Below are 9,890 nucleotides of genomic sequence, written 5' to 3'. Positions count from 1 at the left end.
TTCCTATTCATATACCCATCCATATGCCTCTACCTGTTCTGGCAGCTCATTCCATACTTGCACCACCCTTTGCATGAAAAAGTTGCCCTTTATGTCCCTTTTTAATTTTTCCCCTCTCACCCCAAATATATTCAGCTCAATAGTTTGAGAGGATGAATACCTTGAGGAAATGCCAAAGAATCTGAGACTAAAGCAATAATTGCTGGAGAAACTTAGCAGGTCTGGCAGCCTCTGTAGAGAGAAAGGAGAGTTAACGTTTCGGATCCAGTGACCCTTCTTCAGTCCTGATATTAGCCTGGAAAAGGTGATGCATACGCTGAAGATTTTTTTTTGGGGGGGGGGGGGGGGGGGCGAGTCATGGTGGTATTTGGAGTGGGGTTGGAGGGAAAAGTAGACAGATAGGTGAAGATGGAGCCCAGAGAGAGAGAAATCCAGTTGCCACAGACAAACATATGGTTAATATAAGCCAGGGAAGAAGGAGAGCTGATAATGGGACTGTAAATAGGTGGAAATGTGTTGGCTGTGCTGAAAGCAACTTGTGTCTTGGCAGGGCCTGGGGGGTGGGGCTGGGTAAAGGACATGGAAGAAGATGTTCACGTTCTCAAATTGTTGAACTCGATATTAAGCCCTGAATGCTGCAGGGTCCCTAAGGGTGCCATTGGTCCAGTCTGGGCTGAGTTTAGATTAGAGTGGTGCTGGAAAAGCACAGCAGTTCAGGCAGCATCCGAGGAGCAGTAAAATCGATGTTTGAGGCAAAAGCCCTTCATCAGGAATACAGGTAGAATGCCTGAAGGGTGGAAATATAAACTCTGCCTGCATCCCTGATGAAGGCCTTTTGCCCGAAAAGTCGATTTTACTGCTCCTCGGATGCTGCCTGAACTGCTGTGCTTTTCCAGCACCACTCGAATCTAAACTCTGGTTTCCAGCATCTGCAGTCATTGTTTTTACCCAGTCTGTACTGAGCATTGCTGAAGCATCGCAGCAGGCCCAAGACAGAGATGTTGGCCTGGGAACATGGTGGTATGTTGAAGTAGCAGGCAACTGAAAGCTCGGGGTCATTTTTATGGACAGAGCATAGGTGTTCTGCAAAGCATCACCCAGTCTGCATTTCTTCTCCCCAGTGTAAAGGAGACCACATTATGAGATAGAAAAAATATAGGCTAGGTTAAGTGAAGTGCAGATAAATCACTGCTTCACCTGAAAGGTGCATCTGGAGCCTTGGACAGTGAGCATGGAGGAGGTAAATGACAAGTATTGTACCTTCTGTTGTTGCATCGGAAGATGCTGTGAGGATGTGGGGACATGTGGAGGGTAGAGGAAGAGTGGTCCAGAAAGTCCCACAGGCAACAGTCCCAGCAGAAGACTGACAAGAGAGGGAAGACGTACATGTATTTGGTGGTGACATCCAGCTGGAGGTGGTAGAAATGGTGTCTTATGATCCTTTGGACATGGATGCTGGTGGTTGGAAAGTGAGGACTGAGGGACCCTATTGGTGTTGTGCGAGGGAAGAGAAGTAGTGAGAGCAGAAGTGAGGGAAATGGATCAAACACGGCTAAGAACTGTCAATCAGTGGCAGGGAATTCTGGTTTGTGGAAGGAGCTGGACATTTCTGAGGTCCCCCCCAACCCGATCCCACTAGTGGAAGGTGGCATCATTAGAACAGAGAAGCATCTATCCATATTCCTTATTAGCTAAATGTTTCTTTCGTAGAAAAGCAACAATAAAGTGAAGCAGTATTGATCATGGATACAGAGTTCCTCAGAATTTATTGACCAACACATAGTTTTAACTGGAGCTTTAGGAAGCTTTCTATGGAAATCATGTCACACAGTATTTCTAATTCAAGTCCTCACCAGGACTTATTGGTAATGGAGGGAGTAGAAGCTTGTGATGTGGTTCAACAAATTGACCAACCTGTGAATCATTCTACTACTTTATCAAAGGTTAAACAATACACAATGATATGGAAAGAAGGAGAATTTCTCTGGAACACTTTGATTAGAGTTCACTGTCGATGCTGTATTTTTCTAATACTCAGTCCATAGTTGTTTGCTTAGAGCTCAGGATGTGGTTCATTCTTGGTTCATATCTCTTCTTGAAGAACTTGCAATTCTTTGTCAACAAAGTTGCAGGTCTTCCTCCTTCCACACTTGTATGATGTTGATCAATTGGCTGCTCCTTTACCTCTTTGCTGTTGAAACATTAAGTTCTGAAACTTCACTGAAGAATTTCAAATATGTTTTTCCTGAGGCTCATATTGCTTCTACTAAATTTGCACTTTTTTTTGCACTGATGATTATATTCAGCTGAGATAATTATGATCTGCAGACAATTTTGCTATGAGTCCCTGTCACTATATCAGTATGGGAACTATGACAAATTTTACTGTAATTTCTGTGAAAGGGCAATCCCCTTGGATTGAACATGAAGCCAACATATCCTGAAAGCTCTTTGAAATTTCAAAATCTACTTTGTAATTTTTATAATAAACCGTGGAACCACTCATTTGGTGAAGCATTTTACAGGAGACCGTGATGTGAAAATTAACAAATCCTAGAGGACTTTCTGCTTCATGCCTGACAATCTAACTTGGTGGACTGCATTGTCAAAATGCATGAATTTATTGGAATGAGTTTTTCAATGTACAGACGATACACATAGTTGGTGTGAAATCCCAGAGAGTAAGGCATTTATAAGGCAAGACACTGTATAAAATGTTGATGACATATAATAATATAGAACAGATCATATCTCATCCTTCCAGTTGGACACTAATGAGTGACAACATGCTGAGTGAAAAAGGAGTTTCATCTATCTATCCATCCATCAAACTGACAATGTAATCTCATTTTTTTCTCTCTTCATAGCAGGAAATGACAAACTCAGCACATAACTCCAACAAACAACACCAACAATAACTTGGATTTATATATTGCCTTTATTGTAGTAAAGTAGCTCACAGGAACATTATCAAACACAATTTGCCATCTGCCACATAAAGAGATATTTAATCACTTGGTCAAAGGATAAGCCAGAGTTGTAGGTTTTAAGTGATAAAGTTGTAAATGACAAGAATGTAGAATGAAGAATAAACTTGGACATGTTCCAGAGATAACAGAGAACAGCTGATTCTCACTGAACCATATATTTACTCTTGGCTCAGATCTATATTCCTGGTGCAATGAAGCCTGTGGACTCTATGTACGTTAATTACAGGAGATTGCACCCTTGCTTATTTATCTTATGAAACTTTTGTTATTCTTTTGGTTGAACTTCTGTCTCATGCTCCTGATTTTTAGACACCAGAGGCAGAGGGTGCCAGGTAAATTTGAGAACCTTCTTGTTCCTGGTAGCCTTCAACAAGTCCAGGCAGTGGGCCATGGAGGGAGGAATAGTTCCTGACTGCCTGTCCCTCTTCTGCAGCTAGGTTCATGCCAAGGTAATCCTTAAAGAGGTCGGATGTAGCATCCAACAACACATTTGGAAGCTTTTGAGAGAGGTGGGTACCGCAAGAACTAGGGCACATTATCTTCCCCTCCAATTTTAATTGAAACATCTCCCTCTTTCCCTACCTTCCCTTTTATTCCTGTTGCACTTAAGTAGTGCTTGTTAATTGTTCAAAGACTAATATGGGTGATGGGGATACAGTAAATAATGGAATTGTTATACTCCTAACCCAACCTTTTCCTTTGTGGTGCTGTGGAGTCCATGGATCATATATGCATTGGTTGTCGGAGATTGTGGCTGAAAATGTGTTGCAGGAAAAGCGCAGCAGGTCAGGCAGCATCCAAGGAGCAGGAGAATCGACGTTTCGGGCATGAGCCCTTCTTCATTCCTGAAGAAGGGCTCATGCCCGAAACGTCGATTCTCCTGCTCCTTGGATGCTGCCTGACCTGCTGCGCTTTTCCAGCAACACATTTTCAGCTCTGATCTCCAGCATCTGCAGTCCTCACTTTCTCCTTGTAGGAGATTGCACCAACTTTTAAGTTACATTTAAAACATGTTTCTATTCTATTCTCTTGATTGCACTTCAGCCCCATATCTTAATCCTTAGGCACCCAGTGCAGAGGGTCCAGACAAGTCAAAGGACATCGCCTACGTTATCCTTTTTTTTCTCTTCAGTAATGTAAGATATTTTATTATACGCTCTGGTTAGTTATAGGTTAGATTTGTAGTTAATTGAGTTTTGTTTTCTCCTTTTTCTTTCTTTATCTCATCTTTTTGTCTGTTAGGTTTTGGTTATTATTTAATATTTAATTGTATATTAATATTTGTATTTGTGTGTATTATTTTGTAAGTTTGTAAAAACATGTTAAACTTTCAATAAAAATATCTATTAAAAAAAAGATAGCCAGATGGTCAAGGCAGTGGGTCACGGATGAGGTCATAATTCCCAACGACTTACCCCTCTTTGGTGGCTATGTTCTTATCTAGGTGTTCTTAGAATGGGAACGCCCAGCATACACCAGCATCCTTGAGGCATTCAGAAAGAGATGGCCAGGACCAGAGCTTGAGCAGGGTGGCACAGTGGCTCAGTGCTTAGTGCTGCCACCTCACAGGGATGCAGGTTCGATTCTACCCTCTGGCGACAGTCTCCCTGTGTCTGCATGGGTTTCCTCCAGGGGCTCAGGTTTCCTCCCACAGTTCAAAGGTGTGGAGGCTTGGTGGATTGGCTATGTTATATCGCCCATATTGTCCAGGGATGTGTTGGTTAGGTAGATTAGTCATGAGAAATGCAGGATTATGGGGATAAGGTGTGTGCCTGAGTGAAATGTTCTTTAGCGGGTCGATGTGGACTCAATGGGCTGAATGAGTTGAAAAATGTGGTGCTGGAAAAACACAGCAGGCCAGGCAGCATCCGAGGAACAGAAGAATCAACGTTTCAGGCATAAACCCTTCTTCAATGGGCTGAATGACCTGTTTCCACACTGGAGGGATTCTATGACTGCAATACCTTCCTCCTTCAACTCCATTTTAATTTAGCCTCTTCCACTTTTCCTAACATTTCCTTTCTCCTGGTCTTGGTGGGCAGTGCTTGTTGATTGTTACTGTTTTGTTACTTTAATTAGTGAAATTGGTAGTAGGTTTCCATTAATTAAAAAAAAAGTTTTATGCCCACTCAAACATTTTAATAGGTGAGTACCTGCAATCCTCACAATTCTACCCAGAATTTTGAAACTTTAGAATTCTTCATTAGAGTGTCAAGTGAAAAGTCAAAGTCTGAAGTGCATTCAAACTTCAGAAATTGATGATGGATGCTTGACTATTTTCCTGATGTAGTTATGTTTCATGTTTTTACTTATTTACATAATCTAAATATTAGATCATCTATTTGTAACTTTCTCTTTATTTCTGAGCATTAAAAGCTACTCCACGATGCATTTAGGATGGTAACCTGGTGTAGATTAGTGATTACAACTGAAAATGGGTTTTTAATTTTAAAAAGGCAGTTTTAATCAGAGTGACTTATCTACACTCTGTGAGCGAAATACTTTCTAAATTACTGAATACAGTCAGAAAAAATTTTTTACTAGCTTCATTGGTGTGCACCAGTCAGTTTCTTAGTAGATTTAATAATTTTTAAAGCAAGTAAACTGCGAAAACATACCCTTTCTTTATTGTTCAGTTGAAGAGCTGGTTCAAAATGCCAAAATGAAGTGGAATCATCATCAGCTCATTACTTCAATCAGGGCCAGGTATGTGGTTGGAGAATAGCTTCCATCACCACATTTTTTAAACCATCAATGGAAAATGTGGACATTGGATTTATACTGGATGTAACATGAAATTGCTCAGTCTTTAAGCCTTTTTTGCTATTATCAGATAAATAATGCTGGAACAATTCAAATCATCATCATAATTCTCTGAAGTGTCAGCCTCTTAATCAATGGGTCCAGAAATAAGTGTGCTACCATGTTATAGGCTTATGCCATTTTGGATTAAAATTCTCACAGACGTGCCACTCAGGTAGCTGTAGCTTTAGGCTGTACATCAGTTCATCAATACTCAATAAATAACCTGTTCAGTGGTAGCTTTTGTACGACAATGGCTTGCACCCTGGTGGTCGTGTCTGCATTAAGCTTCATACCATGTGACTCTGGTCCAGCTAAGGTGGTCCCTCCTTTTTTTTAGTAAAATATGGATGCTGGAAATCAGGAACAAAGACAGTGCTGGAGAAACTCATAGCATCGGTGTACAGAGGAACAAAGTTAATGTTGTTTCAAGATAAATCTTCATGTCTCCAGAAGTGCAAATTAATCATTAAACTCCTTCAGAAACACAGAAAACCCACTTGCCATTGGCTCAAAGTTAATAAACTCGACAATAAATATGAAAACATATATATAAATCACACATCACGTCACACATATTTAAGGGGCTTTATTTATCCAAAGTTTGGTTGGCATTTTGATAATGATAAGACGATTTCTTGCCACATACAGAGGTCGTCAGCAAAATGGTAGTGACTTCCTATCATCAGCACGTCAGTGATGGATTTTATTTTGAAGGAAATATGGCATCCTGGTTAGAGAAGGAGGCACCTAGAGTGCCAAAGTCTTCCTAAAAGGTATTTGCTCTCCAATCCTTGGCCTTTGATATACTTTCTTCTTACTTTCCTCACTCCAATGAATACTGCAGGCTACATTGCTGAGGGTTCAGAGTTGACGATTGCATGATTCGTAAAGATGAAGAGTCATGGGCCAAGAGGTGACCAGTTTAGTGGAAACCTGAGGCAAGATTGACGATTGACTTCCCGCCAAATCAGTGATTCTCTGTTGATTCTATTGGTGAGAATAAAGATATGCCTTACAGCAACAACTTGATTTCTATGTTTAACTGCACACATGTGGATGCATAAAGTTGCTGTTGCCCACCCGCCAGCAATAATGTTGCTGCTGGTTCGATCAAGCCATTATTTTATCAGTGCACTCATCAAACACTCCCGTCAGGGAAACTCAATAAGTATAAGATTTCTTTTCAATTATTGTGCATGAAAGGAATTGAAGTGGGGAAGAGTACACATACAACAACCACTGTATGTCTGCACAGCTAATGTTATTATTGAGCGATCAAAGAGACTGCACAGCAATGTAACACAATGCCCATGTCCTCTGCCGTCGGTAGCATCAAAATTAAAAGTCAGATTGGGAGTCTCCCTTCGACTCTCAGGGTGAGTCTGTAGGTGGCTGCAGAGATCGATGCAGCTACTGTCGGCTCTGTTACACTTGGAGCAGTTGGTGTTCATGGGAAGGGCTCTGTTACACTTGGAGCAGTTGGTGTTCATGGGAAGGGCTCTGTTACACTTGGAGCAGTTGGTGTTCATGGTGTAACAGCACATCCCTTCACTGTTTTGATATGGCATCCACTTTTGCCCGATGGCAAGTCTCGATGCGCTCACTGCCTTCTTGGATGCTCCTCCTCCCCTTTGGATGGACTGAGGCCAGTGATTACCAGGTGTCTGTGGGAATGTCACTCTTCACCAGTGTGGCCATCACTGTAGCTCTTCCTCTGTCCACTGGGGGCTTGCCTGCCGTTTCGAAGCTGGGAGTCTCGTGTTGTTCATGTGGACGACGTGCCCAGCCCATTATAGTCGATCAAGGGCAGTCAGTGCCTCAATGCTGGGGATGTTGGCCTGGTCGAGGATACTGGTGTTGGTGCATCTTTCTTCACAGCGGATTTGCTGGATCTCGTGCAGGCAGCCTTGTTGGGACTGCTCCAGTACCTTGAGGTGTTTACTGTAGACTGTCCACATCACAGAGCCATATAGGTGGGCAAAAATCACCACAGCTCTGTAAACTGTGATCTTGGAGATAAACATCAGGGCACAATAGACAATAGACAATAGGTGCAGGAGTAGGCCATTCTGTCCTTCGAGCCTGCACCACCATTCATTATGATCATGGCTGATCATCCTTAATCTGTATCCTGTTCCTGCCTTATCTCCATAACCCTTGATTCCACTATCCTTGAGAGATCTATCCAACTCTTTCTTAAATGAATCCAGAGACTGGGCCTCCACTGCCCTCTGGGGCAGAGCATTCCACACAGCCACCACTCTCTGGGTGAAGAAGTTTCTCCTCATCTCTGTCCTAAGTGGTCTACCCCATATTTTTAAGCTGTGTCCTCTGGTTCGGCACTCACCCATCAGAGGAAACATGTTTCCTGCCTCCAGAGTGTCCAATCCTTTCATAATCTTATACGTCTCAATCAGATCCCCTCTCAGTCTTCTAAACTCAAGGGTATACAAGCCCAGTCGCTCCAGTCTTTCAGAGTAAGGTAGTCCTGCCATTCCAGGAATTGACCTTGTGAACCTACGCTGCACTCCCTCAATAGCCAGAATGTCTTTCCTCAAATTTGGAGACCAGAACTGCACACAATACTCCAGGTGTGGTCTCACCAGAGCCCTGTACAGCTGCAGAAGAACCTCTTTGCTTCTATACTCAATCTCTCTTGTTATGAAGGCTAGCATGCTATTAGCCTTCTTCACTACCTGCTGTACCTGCATGCTTACCTTCATTGACTGGTGTACAAGAACCCCAGATCTCTTTGTACTGCCCTTTTACCTAAATTGATTCCATTTAGGTAGTAATCTGCCTTCCTGTTCTTGCCACCAAAGTGGATAACAATACATTTATCCACATTAAACTGTATCTGCCATGCATCTGACCACTCACCTAACCTGTCCAGGTCACCCTGTAATCTCCTAACATCCTCCTCACATTTCACCCTGCCACCCAGCTTAGTATCATCAGCAAATTGGCTAATTTCATGACTAGTACCATCTTCTATATCATTAATATATATTGTAAAAAGCTGCAGTACCCCACTGGTCACTGCCTGCCATTCCGAAATGGAGCCGTTTATCACTACTCTTTGTTTCCTGTCAGCCAACCAACTTTCAATCCAAGTTAGTACTTTGCCCCCAATACCATGCGCCCTAATTTTGCTCACTAACCTCCTATGTGGGACTTTATCAAAAGCTTTCTGAAAGTCCAGGTACACTACAGCTACTGGATCTCCTTTGTCCATCTTCAGAGCTATATCCTCAAAAAATTCCAAAAGATTAGTCAAGCATGATATCCCCTTCATAAATCCATGCTTACTCTGACCTATCCTGTTACTACTATCCAGATGTGTCGTAATTTCATCCTTTATAATAGACTCCAGCATCTTTCCCACCACTGAGGTCAGACTAACCTGTCTATAATTTCCTGCTTTCTCTCTCCCACCTTTCTTAAAAAGTGGTACAACATTAGCCACGCTCCAATCCGCAGGAATGGATCCCGAATCTATCGAACTCTGGAAAATAATCACCAACGCATCCACGATTTCTCGAGCCACCTCCTTCAGTACCCTGGGATGTAGACCATCAGGCCCCGGGGACTTATCAACCTTCAGACCTAACAGTCTCTCCAACACCAATTCCTGGCAAATATAAATTCCCTTAAGTTTAGGTCCTTCAGTCACTGTTACCTCAGGGAGATTGCTTGTGTCTTCCCCAATGAACATAGATCTGAAGTACCAATTCAATTCTTCTGCCATTTCTTTGTTCCCCATAATATATTCACCTGTTTCTGTCTTCAAGGGCCCAATTTTAGTCTTAACCATTTTTTTGCCTTTCACATACCTAAAAAAGCTTTTACCATCCTCCTTTATATTATTGGCCAGATTACCTTGGTACCTCATTTTTTCTCTGCGTATTTCCTTCTTAGTAATCCTCTGTTGTTCTTTAAAAGCTTCCCAGTCCTCCGTTTTCCCACTTATCTTTGCTATGTTATACTTTCTCTCTTTTAACTTTATATGTTTCTTAACTTCCCTCGTCAGCCACGGCCACCCATGCCTCCTCCTAGGATCTTTCTTCCTTTTTGGAATGAACTGATCTTGCATCT

Source organism: Chiloscyllium plagiosum, unplaced genomic scaffold, assembly GCF_037043375.1.
Source record: "Chiloscyllium plagiosum isolate Xiang-an unplaced genomic scaffold, Cpla_swu_hap1 HiC_scaffold_6, whole genome shotgun sequence".
NCBI classification, from domain to species: domain Eukaryota; kingdom Metazoa; phylum Chordata; class Chondrichthyes; order Orectolobiformes; family Hemiscylliidae; genus Chiloscyllium; species Chiloscyllium plagiosum.
This window is presented reverse-complemented; position numbering follows the sequence as displayed.